Source organism: Cricetulus griseus, chromosome 10 (genome assembly GCF_003668045.3).
Source record: "Cricetulus griseus strain 17A/GY chromosome 10, alternate assembly CriGri-PICRH-1.0, whole genome shotgun sequence".
Classification (NCBI taxonomy): Eukaryota; Metazoa; Chordata; class Mammalia; order Rodentia; family Cricetidae; genus Cricetulus; species Cricetulus griseus.
Genome location: NC_048603.1, coordinates 31,516,718 through 31,539,617, shown reverse-complemented (window position 1 = coordinate 31,539,617; position 22,900 = coordinate 31,516,718). Strand labels below are relative to the sequence as shown.

General features: G+C 41.1%; 1 long non-coding RNA gene across 11 annotated transcripts; it reads left to right on the top strand.

Moving 5' to 3' along the window:
- The first annotated feature begins 1,534 nt into the window (after positions 1–1,534).
- LOC103159033 lies at positions 1,535–22,403 on the top strand. 11 transcript variants are annotated; one of them, XR_004771269.1, is made up of 8 exons: positions 1,535–1,875; positions 10,497–10,716; positions 10,839–10,934; positions 11,975–12,057; positions 12,232–12,278; positions 16,001–16,053; positions 16,838–16,935; positions 21,088–21,827. It is a non-coding gene; the product is annotated as an uncharacterized LOC103159033 (long non-coding RNA). The 11 variants fall into 11 exon arrangements; XR_004771268.1 differs by having other exon boundaries at positions 12,232–12,310; XR_004771271.1 differs by lacking the exons at positions 11,975–12,057; positions 12,232–12,278 and adding an exon at positions 7,323–7,410.
- The last annotated feature ends 497 nt before the right edge of the window (positions 22,404–22,900 follow it).

The window sequence follows — 22,900 nt, the reverse complement described above, 5'->3', positions numbered from 1 at the left end:
GCCATTTCTGAGGAAATTATCTTGAATACCTCAGAGGGGTCTAGAAATGACCCTGCCCATTAAGGACTATATTATGTAGGTGGGAGCTGTAGACACAAACTGGTCAGGTGAGTCAGGTACCCAGAATGCCCTCGCTGGAGGCCAGCAATGCCAGAACAGAGTTTTGTTTCCTGCTTTCTTATCCATTGCCTCAAAGCTATACGTGGGAATGTGACTGAAACGAGACACCTCATGGTTGGGCCCACTGGATTGGCCAGCTTGTCTCCCTCTTCCTCATACCTCACCCCAGTTTCTGCTATAATTCCTTTAAAAAGGCCTTGGTAGCAGCTCAATGGAACCTTGTCCACAGGGAAATATTCTTGGTCTACAAAGTCTACCTTCTTTCTTTCCTTAATTCCTATGAATCAATAATAAACTTCTCCCTATAACCCACCCTCTGTGGTCTGTAAATTCCATTCTTTGAGTTCAAAAGACAAGAATCCAAAGACCTCAGGCTCAGAGATGCTTTGAGAGCTGTTAGGTTGTTCCAGTATCCTACTCAGCCATATCCAAGCCCACCTGAAGTGAGAGAAAAAAACCTTCATCAAATGTAAAGACACCCCCAAAATTCTGTGACCATGCTGCTCACAGTGAGAGACCCCCATGCCAATGGAATAAGGCAGAGAGCAAGAGGAGGTACTCAGTCTCTTCCTCTTCTAGCCATTATATGCATCCATATGGGTGTGATCAGCTATACACACATGCATATAGCATACACACACACACACACACACACACACACACACACTCACACACATACACACACACACACATACACACACATATACACACACACACACATACACACACACATACACACACACATACACACACACACACACATACACACACACACACATACACACACACACACACACACACACACATACACACACACACACACACACACACACACACACACACACACACACACACTGAAGTCCTTCCCAATTTGGTCATGTTTGATAATGGAGCCTGGAGTCTTTGAGAGCAACTAGGTTTAAATGAGGTCATGGTTATGTGTGCAGTGTCCCCATAACGGGGTTAGTATTCTCATAGTAATAGTTTCTTTCTTTCCATCAAATAAGGACATGTGAATGGGCTGGAATTGGAATGTGAAGACGGCCTTCACCCTGGTCCAAATTGACTTTTACCTTGGAAATGGAATTTTTTCTCTCTTTGTCCATGAGAAATATATGTCTAATTTGATGGGGGAGGTCCTTCTGTGTATATGTTTGTCTTATTGGCTGATAAAGTACTGTGGGCCAATAGGGAAGCAAGTAAGGTGGGACTAGGAGTCAAGGAGGATTCTGGGAAATGTAGTAAAGAGAAGTCTTGTGATCCAGGCAGGAAGTGACATACCAGGCAGACTCGGAACATATGCCCCTGCTTATATACAAGCAGGAAATTGCTCTCTTTCTTCTACTCTCTTCTCTGGAGCCACCATGTGAGCGTGCTGCTGGCATCCTGGATCAGATAAGTCTTTATAAAATATATAGAATAATAATTATGGTTGATACTTAAGTCAGAGATAGCAGATAAGAAATCCCAGTCATTGGCCAGCAGCATTGTACCTAATGTAAGTGTCTGTCTGTTACTTGGGACCTTAACCTGGCAACAGGGCTCCAGAAGATTGGAGGAAAGATTTGTCTTTACACTATTTTCTTTTAAAAGTCACCCAGTTGATAAGACAACATGACAGCAGCCCAAAGAAGATGAACCCATACATCTTTGATCTTTTGATATGACGTCTACAGAAGTCAAAGGATGCGCTGGTCTTTGAAAGTCGCAGACTGTCCAATGTGTAAAAGACCATGTTCCTTGGAGTCTAAGAAGGTAGCATTGATTACAAGCAGGGGAAAGCTATCAGAAATATCTGAGGCTTTTGTTTGATCCTTTAAGAAAACAACAGCTCAGGGGAGAATCTCATTTGATAACCTGTTCACTGCAAAGGGAATCTATTGGAGAATTATAGATCCCTCAAAAAGAAAAATCTCTGCTGGTACAGTCCTCTGGAAACAGTGCTGGGTGGGAATGGAAGGGGTTGGCTTTGACTGTAGCATGAAAATCACAGTGTTTACTAAATTAAGAGGGTCAGCCTTTTGGGGTCCGGATTCTCTTCTACCAGTGACTTGGGTAAATAAATAATACCAAAAGTTTTTGGTGGTTTTAAAATTCTGAATCTGTATTTTTTGAAAGTGTTTTCGGTCTCATTCAATGAAAATAAAACCCATCCTCCCATGTTCTTTTTTTTTTTCCCAAAGAAGAAGAAGCTGGGTGACAATCAACATTGAAAGAGAAATTAATTCCATTAGCATTTAAAAATCTCAATGGCAATATTTTCTGAACAATGACTGTCATTGATGGCATGAGTAGGCCATTGTGCCTTCTGCCAGCTGAACAGACACCACTTTATTCTTAGCAGCTGTGATCCCTAATTGGAAAGGGGACTGGTCCAAAAATGATAAAAGAGAAATCGCATCACAATTTGCAAAGGAGCTTGGTGGCTTCTGCTGCCCTGGTCCCATTCCTCCCTGGAGCTACCCACCGAGGAATGTGCCCTTTGGCTTGTAAAGTTCTACAATGGCTTAATTTTTGCTTTGGGGCGTTTGCTTGAAAAAGATTCCCTTTGCTCTCTCCACTGCTAAACTGCGTAAAGGGTCTTGTTGATAGACCCGTTCTTCCTCAAAACACCAGAGCTTCACAGAGTAGTCCGTTTTCCACTTCCAACTGAGTGTGAACTAGGGCATTTGTTCCTTAATCAAATGATGGAGTTCTGGGAGGGAGCGGTGATCGAGATTCACTGACTGATGCGGCCATGACTCTGACCCAAGCTGCCCATGGTCCTTACTTTCCCCACTTGAGGCTTTGCTTGCATTTATTTTCTGTGAGGCATTCCCTGTCCAAACATGCATACTATCGTCCCATCTCGATCCATTTCCTTACCACATCCGGATCTATTGCTCATTACAGAGTGTTCCTGTATTCAATGAAATCCTAACACTCTATGAAAGATAATATGACACTCGATTGGGCTTACTGGTAGATTTCAAATTTCTAGCAAGACGCCGTCTGTATAGGCAGCATGTACTTCATTTGTGCTTGTAGAGTGACTGCGTGTTGAATGACCTGCAAGAAATTACCCAATAATAAACATTTCATGAATGCAGGAATGAATTTTGTAGGAAGGGGGCCCTTTGAATTTCTGCTGGTCTTTTTGATTTTTATTCTGCCAGAGCACAGAAGCAAATTGGCCTGCCATTTGATACAATATTTCCCCAAATCACGCATTTCTCAAGTGTTTCTTCCCGTCGAGGTGATGATGAATCCGAGAGGCCCAGGAAAACAAGGCATTTAGCCGGATGCTATGCTAATGTTTGCCTTTTAATCCTTCAGTCTCTGCAGACCCCTCAGTCTTTCCCTAGTTTCTCCTGGGCCGATTAGAAATTTTCCTGGCATCTCAAGGAGCCTCTTCAACTATATTCACATATTTCATGCCTTAGATTTGGGAAAGACCAGCTAGTGTTACTGAAACAATTGTAAGCCTGGCTTCTCCTTTAGCCACACAGGGCTGTTCTGCTGGTACAGATCTCTGGGCTTCCTCCTAGATGACATTGTCTACATTTTTGAAGTTGGCCAAACATTGGAATAATCTCGAAGTTTCTCTGGCTGATTCTATGTCAAGATGGCTGTCCTTCTCTGCCATCTCTTCTGCTGCCCCAAATAAGAACTTGGAAACAGCAGTAATATATTAATTAACTAGAGCTGATGCAGCAAATGACCACAGACCTAAAAATCAAAGATACTTGTTCTCTCATGGCTCCCAATGCTGGAAGTCTACAGCTTGATATTACTATGAACTAGTGTGACTTCTTCAGACCATACTGAAGTCTTTCTTACCTTAGTCTACGCAAGGATTTTGTGGGATGGGAGACAGTTTGTGGTTATAATACCATGCCTGAAGGAATTTTCCAGAAGTCTATGGGGAAAGAACCCAGCTTAGACTCCTAGTGATAGTAGATAAGTTGCCTGAACTGCCCATATCCTGTGACTAGATCCATGCATGGCCCGATTGTCATCAGAGCAATGGATGGAGGCAGATGCAGAGACTCACAGCCAAACATTAGGCAGAGTTGGGGAATCCTGCAGAGGAGGGGGAGAAAGACTGTAGGAGCCAGAGGAGGTATTAAGGACACCACAGGAAGGCTCATACAATCAACTAACCTGGGCTCCTAGGGGCTCACAGAGTCTCAATGAACAACCAGGGAGACTGCATGGTACTGACCTAGGCACTCTGAATGTACTGTTATAGCTATGTAGCTTGGTCCTCTTGTGGGGCTGCCTCCTGCTTTTTTTATTGGCTTTTGGGACCCTATTCCTCATACTGGTCACCTTGTCCAGCCTTAATACATGGGGAAGTGCAATTTGATATGCCATGTTTTATTGATACTTATGGGAAGCCTTCCCTTTACTGGATGGAGATGGAAGAGGATGGGATGGAGGGGGGTGTGGAAGGAAGGATGGGAGGAGGCTGCTGCTGAGATGTAAAATAAATAGAGGAATAAAAAATTTTAAAAATAAAAAATAGTAACACCATACCTGAGCAGGGGATACCCAAAGCCTGTGCTTGGAAGCAAGATGGGGAAACTCTGTTCTCAGCCTGTTAAGTGGGTGGCATTCTTCACACATGCTGGTCTGTCAGTTGGGTAGCATTGGTTGAGGTTCTGTTCAACATCTTGGATATGTGGATTTGTAGCTTTCATCAAACTTGCAAAATCATTTCTTTCAATAATTTTACTTTCTTTTCTCGATCTACTTATCAAAACTCTCAAATTACACAGAAGCTAGTGAGTGCCTTATGTCATCCCTGGGGCTCTAAATCCATGCTCGATCCTGTCTCTCTCCTTTCAGCTGCATTATATTATTTTAATTGCAATGGTTTAATACTCATTTTCCATCTTTATGTTAATCAGCTGTCAATCTCCTTCACTGAAAATTTGTCTTTCATATACCATTCTATTTTTAAATATTTCACTCCTCTCATTAACCTTTTATTTTTCAAGTCTTCAAAGTATTTATAATCTGTGCAAGATCCCTGTTTGCCATCTGGGGACTGTTTCTAGTGACAATTGTATCACTTTGGTTAGGTTGAAATTTCTATTACTCCACGAGCCTTGTTTGTTTGTTTGTTTAATATTGTTGCTTTTTGTTGTTATTTTTCTTTATTTCCTGTCTTATTTTACTTTTACTAGATCCTGGAAATTCTGTTGGGTACTGAGGTTTAAATATGCTTTTTCTTCTTTAAGACTTTGTGCGAGATTGTGGCAAACCCTGAAGTCACTTGTAAATAAAATTGAGCTTTTTCAAAGTTGTTCTTGCAAGCTTTGTTAGGGCAGGTTGAGCAAGTCCTTGACTCTGGAGCTAGTTTGTTTTTCTTGTGAGATCTGACTGCCTAGTGTCTACATTGAACGCCTCAGAGCTTCAACAAGAACTCTTCATCCTGGTTGACCAGAAGTCCCAAATCTTCCTACCCTGTGTATACCCTTGAGTACTCTTCAGATTGTTTTTCTTTGGTTCTTGCTGGCCCAGCTTAAACACTCAAGGTGATCTTTATGCAATTTTCAGAGTTCTTTGTCCAGCTGCTTCCTCTCTTCTAGTGTTCTACTTCTTAGATTACAATCATCTCACCCTAAAATTCCAGCCTGTTCCCTGTTCTCTGTGCCCTGGTTCAAGCCCCTCTCAATCAGGCTCTGTCATTTAGAAAGTGCCTCCAGACAACATGAGGGTCATCTTCCTGTTTTTCCTTAGTTGGGAGATCAGACTCCTGCACTACCTACTGTTTAGTGTCCAGAGACTGTCACCTCATATTTTTCACAAAATTTTCTAATTGTTAACTGAGTGAGAAAGTCTTATCACATGTATCTCATCATACTGGAAGCAGAAGTAACCTTACATAAAGTTGTAATTTTTTCTTCTTAAAAAGCCAGTGGGTCTCAAAGACATCTCATAAAGAAATATCTAATCCTTATCAAACACAAAAAGGAAATATCTAATCTATAACTATTTTTTAACTTGGATGCAACTTGAAACTTGGAATCCCGATTCCAGAATTACTGATTTAAATGATCTGGTTAGTTATTTGACACTGACCATTTGAAAATGCTCTTTGTTCTTGTATTAGGCAACCAAACTTGAGAGTCATCGGCTTGTTAGGTCTGATTCCATAGCAACTAACATTACATTATAGAATGAATTGGTATGCTTGTGTTATATGAGTATTTGTGTAGTCACATATAGAGTATATATATATATATCTGTATAGAGTTACTTCACCAACATTAGTTGTCAAACATTGCTGCTATAGACACAGCTCAAGCATATTTCCCAACTTAAGATGTGCCAAGCTGGCTCTAAGAAAAGAACAGAGTGCCAGGCAAGGGATTGAAAAGCATTAGAACCAGCTGCCTAACTGCTTATGAGTGGGTGGGTACAAGAGTACCTTTCATGGATTAGCCATTTGATTATCTGTGTTAATATGAAGCAGAGTGGTCACCACTGAATCTTCCTACACAAAGCACATGCTTGTCATGCCAAGATTTAGAGTAAGCTTGCATCTGTCTCTTCTACCCTCCAGTTGCTACAGTTTTTTATTTTTTTTTCAGAACAAGGCCACCCATAGAAAACTATTGGTTGTTAGCCAAATACAACTAAATCAGGGATCACATGACAAGCTTTAGACCCTAAACCAGATTTTTTTCTCCCTGACTACACTCATAAAGAATGAAAATATTAAAGAAGTAGAACGTAACTAAAGTAACAGTTTTCACATATGAATTTTCATTAATAGCCCCAATAATTCCATGGGCTGATGGTCTCATTTTAATGGGCAAACTAATGTATTATATCTGGAGCTGGAATATTTCCAGTAGGATCCTGTAAGACAGGCTTGGTTCCCAGCTGGTAGTCCTGTTTTGGGAGATTGTCCAAACTTTAGGAGGTAGGCCACAGCTAGGTATAATTAGTTAAATTTCGGTTGGTTTGGCAAAATGCTGAGAGAGAGAGAGAGAGAGAGAGAGAGAGAGTTTCTTATGGACTATGGTAGTAAACAGTGTCTCTAGATGTAAAAGCAGAACCACACTGAGAAGCCACCACACATCTGCAGTCGGGAAACAGAAAGAGATGAGCACTGGTACCCAACTCATATTCTTATTTTCCCTTTTAATTCAGCTTAGACCATATCCCACCTTCTTGTTTTCCAATTCCCATCTGTCTTTGCTCTTCAGGTAAACTTCTCTGGAAACACCAAACTGAGACACAGGCAACATCATCTCCTAGGGGATTCACAGTGGACAGTGACAATTAGCTCTCACAGTAAGCTTGAAAGGCAAGCCTTTTCCCTCCCTGCTGCTCTCTGCTTCCCTGATGTCACATGTGGGCATCACAGGCCGTTCACACCATCAAACCACTATCATTTTCTGCCTCACCACAGTCCAGAAACAATGGCCAGTCAACAGGAACCAAAACCTCTGAAACCACAAACCAGAATTAACCTTTATTTCATAAATTGCTTCTCTCGGGTATTTTTCCAAATGACAAAAATTCTAATGCATAAGAGAAAGCCGAAGACCTTGGCTCTTATGATTTCTGTCCATCGGATATAGAGGAAAACAATAGAAGTAACTAAGCTGTACTGGCTCTTGATGAAGCCAATGAGGATATTCCAAATCCTCCTACTATCCAATTGGTCCAGTGGAAATCCCAGAAGCGTCTAAGTGGAAGTGCTAGTCATCCAATAACCACAATATGAAAACCAATACAGATAAGGGCCTTGACATTTCATGATCCTATAGGCTCCAAATCCTAGTGGACAAGTGGCAGTATAAAATATGGCCTTTTCCCCATACCTATTCAGTTTTTGTTGTCAAGAAAACACTCAAGACTCAGTGACCTACAAGGAAGCTAGAAGTACTTTGTTTCATTTTCTGAAGATGGAACAGTTCAAAATCGGGTGGTTGCATCTCTTGAGAATTATCAATTTTGCATAGGAAAACAAAAGGGGAATTGGGCCAATGCTAAAAAAAAAAGAAAATCACAAAGAACAGCTCCCTTTTATGACAATCCACTCATATAATAATTAAAACGCACCCAGCAGAGAAGAACAGAAAGTCACTGACACCTTTTAATCACCCAATCATCTCTTTTATTAGAATTAATTATACAGGATAATGATTTTCATCGTGACATTTTCATGCACATATATGATATCCTTTGATCATATCCACCCTCCTCTTGATCTGTTTTCTCTTCTCTGGTAACTTTTATTCCACCTTCATGTCATCTTATTTTCCTTTCTTAGACCCCACATATGAGACAAAACATATTTGTCTTTCTGATCTGGGTTATTTCACTCAATATGTTGATCTCTAGTACTATTGGTCTTCTTAAAAGTGATATTTCATTGTTCTCTATGGCCATACAGCTTCCATTACCACATCAGGAGCAATTAAAACTTAACAAATTTTGGATGGAACAAACCATCCAAATTTTGTATCCAACACTACGTACGATCCCACAATGTTTCTTCCTCTCAGCTAAAAGTACTAGTTCATAGTTCCTCTGTGAAATTTGACACATTTTCTTGCTTTGCATGTGACTCAGGCTTTGAACAAACCTAGATTGTTCCAGAACTACCTGATACTAGGTGCATGAATGTGGGCGTATTACATCAAAATCCCTCAAACTTATACTCCATTACCAAAAGAGAAAATAAAACACAGTGACTAGACCAGATAAGCTAACAACAGGGGTGGGGGTTAATTCAAACACCATTCATAAAGTCTGTTGCAGGGATTAGAAGAACCAGCTATAAGTCCTGAATAAGTAGGGGAATAAGCAGCTAATGGAACCATGCTCTTGAGAGGTGGCCCAGCAAGTGACCATCTTTTATGGGGAGGAATTCAGCATCTATCAGATACCCAGAGAAATGACTGTTTTGAGTTCATTCCCCTTTCACCTTCTACTAGCCAGCCAGTGTATCACCCTTCCAACCAATACCAGTAGCAGCCAGAGGAGACAGTGGAGGGTAGAGAGAAGAAAACCTCAGTACAGATAGGAAGGAGCATATCCATGGCACAGAAATCTCATGGTAGTAATCTGAAGACTAGCTAGAATACCAATCTGTCATAGGCTCATTTCTGTTCCTTTCTGGTATTTATTCCTGCTGTCTCTTAGACTTTGGCTCTGACTATTCTCCGTATCTTCCCAGCCTCTAAAATCTGCCCCCATCTAATTTGTTCCAGAGATTGGCTCCAGCTCTTAAGCCACTTTTACTATCTCCACCTCTTTGCAAATTGCCTTTCTCGATGAGTTATAATGTTTCTCACTTGGGGGTGACACTGCTCTTTCACAAGTTCCTTTCACTGCACTAGTACACACCTTCAATATCTGAGAAAGGCAGAAACTCAGACAAAGTAAAAATAAGTGGCACCCTTACTAACAACTACCTGATATTTTGTGCATGAAAGGGGTTGGCCATACTTTATACTCATTTCCATATCTGATTTTAGGTCAGAAACATTAGCATTAGCAAGCTACAAAGAATCATCAAAGGAAGAAAACAAGAAGAAAGGAAAAGTGTAAGGGGGAAATCCACAGACAAGGATTAATGGTTACAGTCAGAGTGAGAAGGAAAAGACACAGACAAGCAGGGGCAGGGCACAGTGGTGTCTTCCTGTAATTCCAGCACCCAGGAGATGGGGACAGTAGGATCCTGGGTTCCAGGCCAACCTGGCTTGCATAGCAACTCAGGTCCCAGTCAATCTGGACTATACAATCAGATCCTGTAAGAGATGGGAGGAATCAGAAAAAGAGAGGGAGAGGGAGGGAAGGAGGGAGGGAGGGGGCAAGGGAGGGAAGGGAGAATGAGAGAAAGATTTAAAAGGACATTGCCAGCAAAGTTTTTATGTTCCAGTTTTCAAACAAAGGTAAAAATGATGTTCCGAATTCCTTTAAAAGTATGTAAAAACGGTGTTATCTAAGAAGAGATGACGAAAATCATTGACAGTACTGAAACTTAGAGAGGATACCTTCAGTTTCCTGGGAATTCACGTGTGCAAATGGCTCATTCTTATGCGGGGAGATAACTAAGTTACTGTACTGTCTTACTTTGGCCCTCATTATTTCCTATATTTATTATTATCTCCTACGCTCTCTGAACTATGGAACCAAAGATTTACTTGTGTTCGGTCCACTCCTAGGCTACTCACAGAAGTAGATAACACAAAAACTTACAGCAAAAGAAAATAGAAATGGAGCCAGGAAAACCTGAGATCAAATTCCAGGACTGAATAATATCAACTTAATTTAAAGCCCTTACAAACTTGTTGGTAGCGACCCATAGCTCCACGTCAACCCACCATGCTTTTATCAATATCAAGTATTTGATGTTTGTTTTTCAGGCTGGATCAAACTGAAGGGAAGACTGGGGACCAAAAGAAGATAAAACATGGTCTCAGAACTTGATCATGTAGCATACACAAGCTGCTACCACAATTCAGAGGTTCATTTGACAACCAGTTGTTAGAAGTCTTTTCTTCTCACAGAGTTGTTATGTAGCAATTAGATGGCTTCCTGGTACCTAATAATTAGTCAACAGATGTTTGGATGCTGGAAGTTCAGGTAGAGTTGTGATGAGTCTGGTGGTTGTCCACAGGTCTTTGGAAAGCAATGGGAAAGACTTTGGCTTCCCTCTGTCCTCTTTTCAACCAGACTCCTGTTTCTCCATCCCTTCTTGTTTCCAGGTTAAATGTGAAGCAACATGCTGAGATCCCCACCTTGCAGACTCTCCCAGAGACTGCTCCCTGGTGTCTCCTCCATGCGCCCACATCTTCTCCATGGTAAGTGTCATTTCTCCTAGAACTGTGGAGGAACTCATTCAGATGTCTGATTTGTCTGTGATGAGTATTTTATCAGTTGCTTCCTACCAATGCAAAGTGCTACATACTTGTCATAATATTCAAGTTTCTTGAGATGATACTTTGTGCTAAGAGACAACATCACCCTCTTTTTACTGATCATCAGCCTCAGGTCACACAACTAGAAATCACGGAATGGAAATGCAAACAAAACATCTTTCTTTCACAGCTTCAAAGGCTTATACTGAAAGGACAGCAGAAACAAGGCAACCTAACTTTTACAAGACTATCAGGACTTGGGTCCAAGCAAGACTCTTACGATTTAGACCACGCCTTTAAGAGCAGATATCACACAAAATGAGCACCACAAGTGTATACCAGAGTGTAAAAAAGAGTGTTTTGAACGCACCAAATCTCTAAGGTATACGAGAACATAGTGGAGGAGTTCAACACCTCATCCGTAGCTTTAACCATATTAATAGATGTTCAAGGATGGTAAAGCTAATGCTTACTACATCGTAGGAAAGTCACATGAGCACTGCTGAACAAATCACAGTACAACTATAATTAATTCCCTTGTGAAAATAAAGGTGACAGAAACTAAAGTCAGGAGCTGTTTAGGAAAAGGTTTGATGAAGAATCTGAACCTTTGATTAGAATGGTTTTGATCCTTGGTTTTTATTTCTTCCCTGCTTTTACTTTCTTCTTACCCACTAACATGAATCACTAATGTCTCCTTCCAGTTCTTAAACAAAATTACCCATTCATAACTATGTACCAAATAAATGGTTCATTATTAAAAAGCAATTGGAACAAAAATCACTCACATATTAACTGTGAACAATGGTCATCATTTGAATTACATGAAAAGGATTTTTTTCCTAAGAACATGCTTTGTGATAAGATTGTTGTTTTCTAAAAAAAAAAAAAAAAGAATACACACTTGCTTAAGCCCTATTAATAATTACCCAGATGTGTAACTCGTTAAGGGATAGCTCAAAAATGTTCTTATTCATAAACAGGTGATGTACTTGGAGAAATAGATGAAATGCAACTCTTTAAATTGTGCCAAAAACTGATATTTCAACACTCCCCATAATCCAGGGTAGGTACTAATATTTGAATATAAACAAGGATACCTTCTCACTGACCACTTCAGCACTGTAAAATCTCTTAAACTATTATTACACCAGATTGTGATCATGGACTTGAAAAAGACATCATACATTGTGTCACAGGGTCAGCTGTTGAGTGTTTACCCTTTTCTGCTTTTTCTTAGGGTTGTACTAATATCAAGCTGGAAGAATACATGGTTCAAAATGCCAGGTGTGAATTCCAAGTTCTTGATATACAGGAAAGTGAGTGGAAAAAATTCAAAGTAGACCAGAGAGAGAGAGAGAGAGAGAGAGAGAGAGAGAGAGAGAGAGAGAGAGAGAGAGAGAGACAGAGACAGAGAGAGAGAGAGAGAGATATGCATGCATGCAGGATCACATACACACATTTGGGCTTCCAATGCTCCCAATATATTGTGACCCTCACAATCTTGTTGGTGGAGACCAATAACTCAACATCAACCCATCAGTTTTTCAACAGCTTCAAATATTTGACCAGTGACTACATCCCAGCTCAAGCAATCTCTCTATGAAAACACGCAGAAGTACTTGGATTTTGCCATCACTGTCAAATATCTTGGGTCCTTTAGGTGGTCCTAACTAAAGCCAACACCCTCAAAACAAGTAGCCACAGGTGAATAGGAGACACTTTAATGGTGCTGGGACATTGAAAGACAAATGCAATTTAGTGTTAGCATATTACTGGATGAAGAAACAAAACATCCCTTGATCTTCATTTGGCTCTATTATACTCCCTCTGACTCTGTTTTGGTCTTACTAAGTATTTGTTCTCAGCAACTGTTTTGAACAAGACACTGTCACCTGTTGCAGCAAAGAGAATTAGAGCTAATCCGCTGAAACTTTCTTTCAGTCTCCTCAGGGAGTGGGGAGCATATGTGATTTCTCTTTTAGACAGCTGGCTCCACCAGCTCTTCCTCGGCCCACCCCCATCATTCCCTAATCATGACGATAATGTACATTTTTAAATGATTTAAGAAGTTTCTCATGGGAAATCACAGGACTATGAAAAGTTACGGTTGAGGATGTATTTATGCCCTAATCAGACCTATGCTGTTTTTAAATGTAAAAAGAAAAAAAAAAGCTTAATTAGCATACAAGCATTTGGTTGAATTCTTTTTCAAGAAAAAGTTGTTTTGTTGGTTCTCTGCTTCACCTTTTCCCTTCTGTCCCAGTGACTTTACCTTGTACCCTTTCCCCCACAGCTCTCTCCCCAGTCATGTAACTAGTCATCAATTCCCACCTGAATGACTCGACTTCCCTTCTAGTTTCTCTTTTCCCATATTATAACCTATCCTCACCTTTACACACATTACAAAGTAGGCTCTGGGCCAAGGGGTCAAGACCATGTTGGGGAAACCCACAGAGACAGCTGACCAGAGCAAGTGGGAGCTCCCTGACTCCAGACTGACAGCTGGGGAACCGACGTAACACCTAACCAGGCCCCCTGAACGTGGTTTCCAGTTGTGGGGCTTGGGCAGCCTATCTGGGTGATGGTAGCGGAACCAGTATTTATCCCTAGTGCATGAACTGGCTTTTTAGAGCCCATTCCCTATGGGGGACACTCTCTCAGTCCAGATACAAGGGGGAGGGCCTCAGTCCTGCCCCAAATGATGTGACAGACTTTGATGATCTCACATGAGAAGTGGGTTGGAGAGACGGTGGGGCGAGTGGGGGATGGGAGGGAGAGAGAACTGGGATTAGTATAGAAAATAAGATGGTTTTTAATTTAAATAAAAACTGAAGTAGGCTCTGGGTATGACAGAGAAGAAGCAACTAGTTTCTTTCTGATTCTTATTTAATCTCCCTTAATTTAATTCTGTCTATTTCCATTCGTTTATCTGCAAATTTCACAATGTCATTTTTCTTTACAACTGGAGTCAACTTCCATTGTTTGTCTACACTACATCATTATCATCCATTCATGGATTAGCTGGTGGCCATTTAGAAAGTTCTCTTTCTTTGCTACTGTGAAGACAGCCATGAGTTCGGATGTGTGGACCTCTCACTGGTAGCACTTAGAGTCCTTGGATTCATCTCAGGAGTATTACAAACAAATAATTCTACTTTTAATTTTTTGAGAAGACTCCTTTCCAATTCCCATAATGACTATACTAGATTATACTCCCACCAGCAGTGAATAATGGTTCTTCATTGCCATGTCTTTGCCAAAATGTGTTAGTATCCTTTTTCTTGAGGATATCCATTCAGATTGGAATGAAATGGAATACAAAGTAGTTTTAATTTGAATTTCTCTGATGGCTAAGGGTGTCGAAGTCTTCTAAGAGTACTTATTGACTATTTGTGATTCTTATTTTGAAAATTATGTGGAGTTTTTTTTTCTTTAGCCTTACAAGTATTTTTGCTTACGTATTATGGCTTCCAATTTTGTATTTTAATGGGATTTCTGTGTGTTTTGGGGGGGTGCTTTTTCTTTGGTTCTTTTTTCCTATTTGTTTTGTCCTATTCTGATTTGTTTGTTTAAAAAAACTATGTGTTTATTTCATTAGCTCATTTGTTCATTAGAAATTTTGTACGTTTATTTTTGCAGTTCTTTAGGTAGCCTAGATATTAAACCACTTGCTGAAGTATAGCTATCATGGATTCGCTTATCTTGCAAGATATGTTTGTTCTGTTGATTGCTTCCTATGCTATTCAGAAACTTTAAGTTCATTTGTTATTTCTCTGGGCTATTTCTTGTGTTATTGGAGTCCCATCCAAAAAGTGTTGCCAGTATTTATATCTTTATGCATGTTCCCGATGTTTTCCTCTAACAGTTTTAACATTTCTGTTTTTGAATTAACTTTTTTGGTGTGCTTTGGTGCGGGCTAAAAGATTCAGATCTGTTTCATTCTTCTACCAGCAGATACTCTGTTTTATCAGCACTATGTTGAATATGCTGTGTCATCCAGTGTATGTATCTGACAGTTTTAATTACAAAATTGTGTGAAACACTGGGGGGTGAACCCCGGCCAAAGAAAGACAGCAGGATGAATTTAGGAGCTAGCAGATAAATTCATCCTAGAGATAGTTGTGAAAACTTACTAATCTGTGCACAGTCCTTGGTTTATAATCCACAGACTTTTGGCATAAACCATTGTGGGAATCTGAGTGAGAATGTCTCATAGACTCATATGTGTGAACACTTGTTCCCAGTTGGTAGTTGTCTTTGGGGGAGGCTTAGGGGTTATAGAATGATCCCAGAGGCAGGCTTTGAGAGTTTAAAGATGTGTACCATTTCCAGTTGCTCTCTGCTTCTTGCTTGCTATTCAAGATGTGAGTTCTCAGCTTGCTGAGCCAGCCACCACATGTCATGCCTCCACTTTTCCAGCATGCATTCTTATCTCTCTGAAACCAGAAGCTAAAAGAAACTCCTTCTTCCTTGGTTGCTTTGGTCGTGGTGTTTTATTATTACAACAAAAAGTGACTGTTGCAAACACATAGCTTTGTTTCTTTTATTAGTGAAAAGGAATTAGTGGCCTCCTTGTCCTGAGGTCTCTAAGAGTGAGTTAACTATAAAAAATGAAAGGACTTGTATGTATAATAGCTTTAAGAGGAAAAGGAATTTTATTCAAAGATAGTGAGTCTTAGACATTTTTCTGGAAGCTATATGAGTCTTTTAAGTTGAAAACACCTCATCTCTAGCTATTAATATTATGTGAAGATGAAACCTCCAAGGTCAAATGAGCAGGAATATTTTTAAGTAGTAGGAACTAATAGAGAGGCAGTTTTCTTATTTTTTCTTTTCTTTTTGTCAGTAGGAACATTCAAAAGTGAAGTTATCCTATAATTTTATTACATATAAAACACTGTAAAACTAATAGAATGGAACTTGTCTCACTATTCCAAAATGCATTATAATTATAACATTACTTAAAAAGACACTGAAAAAGTTTTATTTTCTTCATTTCATCTCAGGCCTGTCTTCTGGACACTGGGACTTCCAAGCATATTAACATGTGACAGTCAAGGTATCTGTTTTCTAAAGAACTCACCTTAGCAAATGACATTCTTTTATCTTTGCTTTAGCGATAAAGCCAAGACAAATTTGCAGTAAACCACATGATGAGGCCTCAATTCCAACATGTCTAATATACCTGATAGTCTAGGCTGTTCTCCATTCTTCAATTTATTTGTTCTGATGTCTAGAACCACTGATTTCAGATAATGAATATGTATCTCTTTGTTGAGTGATTATAGTTGTTGAGATTATATCAGGACTCAAATCAAATGTATAGAAATAATAAAAGGTACTGTGGATATGTCTACATCCCTACCCTATACTTTCCTCTTTTCATCACTAAGAGAATCCCGGTTTAATTCAAGATAATTAGGTAGCTCCCAGTTCTTCCCTGAAACTAAGGGTGTGTGTGTGTGTCACAACTCTGTGACTCAGAAGGTGTTACTAAGGGATGCTAAGAGGAAATGCTGGGAAGCCCTTTAAAAGGAGGCTCATTTAGCTAAACTGTATGCACCTTCTGCGCTATGCCCTTTCACCTTTGCTAGCCACTCTGCTAGATTATAAACTTCAAACTGGAGAATGAACACTCATATTGCAGCCAAAGAATAACACTTCTGAAAATGAGGACCGCAGATGGAGGAGATCAATACAGAAGCAGCAGAAACATTTTTTTGCAGCTTGTTGATCCATCACCCAATTCATAGGGTTGGAATTGTTTTTCCTGAGATTTCTATACACAGAGGGGCATAAACTCCTTCATCGATAAGAAAACATTCTTTTCTTTTTTTTCTCAGAGTCGTACTACTTGGGATGGAATGCAATCCTTAGTCACTTGTACTTTTGAAGGCAGGGTTTAAGTGACTCCGACAGACCGAAGATAAATGATTAACAGGTATTTATTAGGGAAGCACTTACACAATTAATAGTAAATAACCACCGTGGTCTTCCTGCTCCTGAAGGTGCAGTCTCTGCCCTTCTGGAGTTCCTACTACCACCCAAGAGAGTGAGTCAGCCCTTCCTCTTCCATATAAGGGGTCATGTCTGCACACCTGAAGCCAGGCCCCTAGGATGTGGCCACTACCACAAGTCCCACTGGAGAAGGAAGATGCCACTATATACTTTTCCGAAAAAAATAAAAGGATTGAAAATGTCTCTGCCCGTTAAGAAATATGAGGGTACTGAGTAAGAAATTTGCTTCTCAAATATAGGAAGTAAGAATTGTGAGGAATGAAGGAAGGCTGTTCTCCTAAGACAGAAAGGTGGAACAAGGGGGAAACAAAAGGAAACTGCATCAGAGTGGAGGAAAAAGTCAGGCCATGAGCCTGGTGGTAGATATTAGGAGGAAATGCAGAATCCCAGCTACTAGCTCTTGACTGAACTAACATTGGCTAGGCAGAAGGGTGGCATCCATGCTATATACTAAAAAAAAAATGGAGCAGTTTATATCCTGTTGCCAAGCTTTTCTTACTCTCATGTAAAGTGTGAGGCAGAATAAAAGATCTGGACAGTTGGTGTGAAATAGAATGATTGGATCTGAAGTTACCAGTGAGCATTTTAGAGTCAAAAAGGTCAAGAGGTCCAAGTAGACAGGACTCAAGTCTCACCCAATCCTCAGTCTGTGCTTCACCTTTTAGTTTATTCGCTCACTCACTATGTCACTAGACCTTCGTTGAATATCTGTTACGCTCTAAGTATCGCTAATATTGCGTAGATCTCCGATTAGTATCAAAGTAGGATGATACTGTTTTAGATTAAAACCATCACGCAGGACCAGGGGAGATGCTTCAGAGGGTAAAAGCACTTGCCATGCAAGCCTAACAATCTGGGTTCACACCCCCAGAACAGGCCGGAAAAAGCCAAATGTGGTGGCAAGCAGCTGCAATCCATTCAGTGAGATAGGAGGTAGGGTCAGGAGAATTAGCCCAGAGCTCATGGTCCCCCTATCCTAGAACAAGCAGCAGGGCCGTGGAAACAAAGGGGACCCTGTCTCAACAGCTGGAAGATGAGAAGCAACTCCAGAAAAGTTGTCCTTTGAACTCCACACTCTGGCACGTCATACACGGCCACTCACACAATTAATTAATAAAGTTTTTTTAAACTAAAAAATAACATGGAATATAGGCAGAATGTAAAAAGAGAACACTCACAAAACCCTATTAAAGAGCGTTCAAGGAACTGATAATTTAGAGTTACTAAAGGAAGAGCATTCGTTTATAATTTCTAGGTGTGGTGACATATTATTTATGATTTATTAGAGCTTGCCTGAGGGTTTAGAATGCAAAGCTAGCCACAAGCCAGAGAGGTCAGGCAATGGTGATACACTCCTTTAATCCCAGCAGACATACTAGCAAGCCATAGAGGCAGGCAGTGGTGGCACACAGCTTTAATCCCAGGACTCAGGAGGCAGGCAAATAAAACTGAGTTGAAGACCACACTGACCTACACAAGAGTGAAGAGTAACAGAGCACACACCTTTAATCCCAACACTAGGGAGGTACAGACAGGGGTGATATGGCTGGGAAGAGAAAGGGATAAAAGGAGGAGGAGACAGGAACTCGGATCTTTTGCCTGTGAGGATTCATGGAGACAGGATTTTCATTTCAGCTGGGCAGAGGTAAGACCTACAGGCTTGACACTTTGCTTCTCTGAACTTCATCCCGAAGCTTGAACCCCAATATCTGTCTATGGGTTTTTATTATTTGTGTTACATCTAGGTGATCTGGATATGGGAATGGATATGTCTTTAATCCCAGCACTCAGCAGACAGAGACAGGCAGAGCTCTGTTAGTACAAGGCCCGCTTGGTATATATACATAGTGAGTTCCAGGACAACCAGGGCTATGGAGAAAGACACTGTCTCAAAAAAAAAAAATACAGTAAAATAAAATAATTTCCAGGAATAATAGGGTTGAAAGACTGTAAGAGCCAGAATACCAGGAAATCAGCTGTGGATCAGGCCCTCCTAGAAATGGTCAGGTAAACATGGCCAGAACAATGGTAATATCTATAGATATATTAACATGGGAAGGGAGAAGTTTCATTCTCTCCCATCCCTAGAAAAAGAAATACAGGCAGCTAATGACTGCCAGGGGAAGGAGAATGTGCCCCTCCCCGGGATGAGCACCCTTTTGTGTTGTCTATTGCAGCGCCATCAGTCTGGAAACTACACGCAATCATAAAATTGGACTCGGAAGGTTTTATTTATATATTTGTGCATATACATATATGTTTGTGTGTGCATTACATATGTGTGTGTTTGTGTGCGTGTGTGTGTATAGCAATACTGATCAAAGAAAAAGAGTAGTATGAGAGTAGGGGCATGGAAGGTATTGGAGGGAAGAAAGGAGGTATAAAATTATGTAATTATATTTCAACTGAAAATATTTTAAAAAATAAAATAAAATGTCTGGGTTAGACAAGGTGCTTGCTCCTCTGCCCTTGGGAGTGACACAGCCTTGAAATCAGAAACAGATTTTTGCCTTTGCAAGCTACTTTAAAACATACTTTTCTAGGTTAGACCTAAGACTAGTAACCTAGACTCCACAATTAAACTTTCCACTAGACAGAAGTTATTTGCATCTCTTTTAGACAAGAATAAACACCTTAAATTAAAATGTAATGCCACAGAACTGGAGCCTTAACGTAGAGTATGCTGGATAGCTAGCTGACAGAGGCATGCTCAAAGTTCATAAACTGTGGGTCAATTGGTTGCCCTATGTTTTGGGGCTCTAAAAGGACATGCTATTTACATCACTATTTTTAATATGAAGGAACTGGAAATAGTTTCTCTTGGGTTTTCTGTCACAGCTAATTTCCCCACAACTCCAGGAAAATACATAAAGGACTAGAGAATTTTATACTATGTATTAATTTATACTTATAAGTTGATTGGACATTTATTTCATTTCACTCTCATGCAACTGAACAAATTAGTTGTTACTAGACAAAGTTTAGATGTTTGGGCCTGAAAGACAGCTCTGTAGTTAAGAGTACTGGCTGCTCTTCCAGAGGACAAGGGTTCGACTCGCAGCACCCGTATGTTGACTCACAACTATTTGTAACTCCAGTTCCAGGGTCTCTGATGCCCTTTTCTGGCCTCTGCAGGCACCATACAAACATACAGGCAAAACACCCATACACATAAAATAAGAATAGAATTTCTTTTTTTTTTTTTTGATTGAGAGTTAAAAACATTATTTGCATGTCTATTTTTAACCTATATTCCTCTTTATTTGAGCCACATGGCCACTAAGGAATTAAGGAAATCCAGGTGTGTGTGTGTGTGTGTGTGTGTGTGTATGTGTGTGTGTGTGTGTGTGTGTCCTCATGTGTGCCAGCGTCCATATTCACGTATGCACTCATGGGCACCCATGCCTTTCACTCCCTGGTTAATACCATAATAATTATTGAGTAGTGTCTGTATTCTCGCTCATCTTTCCAGCCCTGGCAGGAGGGAAACACCTCTCCTTTCACACAACCCCCACTCTGGAGGGCTCCTGACCTTCAGTCGAGTCAGGCCCTATCGCAGACATTCCTGCAATAAATAATTGATTGCACACTAAGAGGGTTCCTTTCCTTTTTGTATTAAGACGTGCTCCTCTTTCTGCCCTTGAAGACCCCGGATGTCTGCCCTTCTTTTTTTCCCGATTCTCTGCCGTGTCTTATTCTTTCTAGCCCTTTCCTCCCAATGCTCTTTTATCCCCGAATAAGAACTGCAGAGCTTCCCATGTAAGTGTGATGGATAATCTCGCATACGCTGCTCAAAGGTTTCAGATGCCCAAAAGACAGCAGCCTCTCTTGTGAAACCCGAGCCAGGAGCCTTTCAAGTGGACTGTTCCATCAAAGCCTCTCTCCACCCGCAACAGGTTCAGGATGGCCCTGGGTGGGACCGGCAGCCTGGCTTGAGCTTGGCCTTCATTTAGGATACATGACTGGAAGGTGTTCCTTATTGCAAAATAGCATCGCTCTACCCAGGATGAACACAATCCACATGGGCCTTCTTGGGTTTTTTGTTTGTTTGTTTGTTTGTTTGTTTGTTTTTCAGAGTGAATATCCTTTAAATAGAAACCTTTTAGATTGGATTTAAGGCCTGCAGCACAGGCAGAAATGTACACCCGGTCTCAGAAACCTGACCAATCCCCCGTGACAAGAGACGGGGGAGAACCCACTACTGCGGTTTCCCTGAGGCGGCATGACGTCACCTGTCTTCTAATCTGAATGCTTATCTATATACCCATAAGTCAGTGCAATCCTCACGCCTCATTGGAAAAGCCTATTATTGCAATGGACAGTGGTTGACACAGAGACTCACAACCAATCCGGGAGTGTAAAGGATAGGTGACTGTAGAGTGGTCAGCTCTCAAAGAACAAGTACATCACCCCTCCCCCAAGGCTCAGGGAACTGAGAAAGAGGGAGCAGGAAGATTGTAAGAACCAGAGGCTGGGAAGGACTGGAGCAAAACGGTGTTTTCTGGACGTGGCTGGGCCATTATGTCCATGAAGTTGTCAAAGCAGCGATGGACTCCTCAACAAGCCATGCAGAAGAGTAGGGCAGTTAGTATCCCAGCATGGATGGAGAAGGGGATTCCCAGGCCTCATCCCAAAGTGAAAGGACTTGACAATTGATGGCATCTGGAGGATGGAGATTGAGCTTTCTTCAAGGATGTGTCCGGAAGGGTGCCGATGTTTCAGTGGATGGCCTACACTCGTGTATACATTGGCAGCGATAGCTGGACACAACAGGTTACAAAAGAACCTGCAAAAAAAAAAAAAAAAAAAAAAAAAGATGAGGATATGAAATTGAGCAGGGAGTTGGGAAGGGGAATCTGGGAGAAGCCAGATGAAGGCATGGGGTGGAGATGATCAAAATACATTATACACGTGTGTGAACTTCTCAAAACAACAGGTAAATAAGATTAAAGTAACCCGCCATGCAACTCCACCACTGGTCCAGGTATGGGAGGTTCCCCGGATATTCAACAATCAAAAATGTTAAAACAACCATTTCTTTAGGGCTTATGTTAACCTGTTTTCAAGTTATAGTAAAACCCTGGTGTGGAGAACTACATAAAAGAGGAGAAAGCCTACGAGGAGAAGTTTTGTGTGACTGAGCAATGGTTAAGCAGTAGACTGCAGCAATCTTTACCTACTGGAGCAGTGAGGACTATTCATAATCACGTGTTTAATTCTTCCTACAGTCTTCTGCCTGTGGATGACATTACACCTGCGCCATTGTGAAAGACCCCCGGAAGGCCCAGGCCCCCAGGATCTCGGTCCAGGACTGTGGTCACCCCAATCACCAGGCTGAGTCAGAAGCTTGATGCAAACTGCATGAGGCTTTATTATAGTTGTTTAACGAGCTAACGCTCGAGTCTTTCATCCACCCGCCATGGTGGATGGCTAGAAAAGACTCTGCAAAGCCACAGCATAGAGATCTTATAGGGCAGCATAAGGGGAGTGTCTAGGGGTACGCACAGGCTCAGGATTGGTGTGCCTCCAGGCTTGGAGGGTTTGCCCTGGGTTGATTGGTCAACTGGTTGTTATGGCCCATAGGCCCTCCCAGGGCGGTTGCTATGCTCTGCACGTCATTGCTGTGCAATTGTCCGTAAAGCACACCCAGAGCAGTAAAGCCATAAAGCATAGCACCACCAGCTAACTTCTGATTGGTTCCTTGCCACGAGGCAGGCATCTGACCTCCCTGATCAGACACACACGTGTTCGGCTGTTATGGCTGCTGAAATGGGGAGCTTGTCCCTTCAATTGCTACTGAAATTGTCACAGCCCAAAGCCCTAGGAGCCATAGTGAGCTAGACTGGGCCATCAGTTAGTCTTCTGTAGGCCAATAAAAGACAAAAATC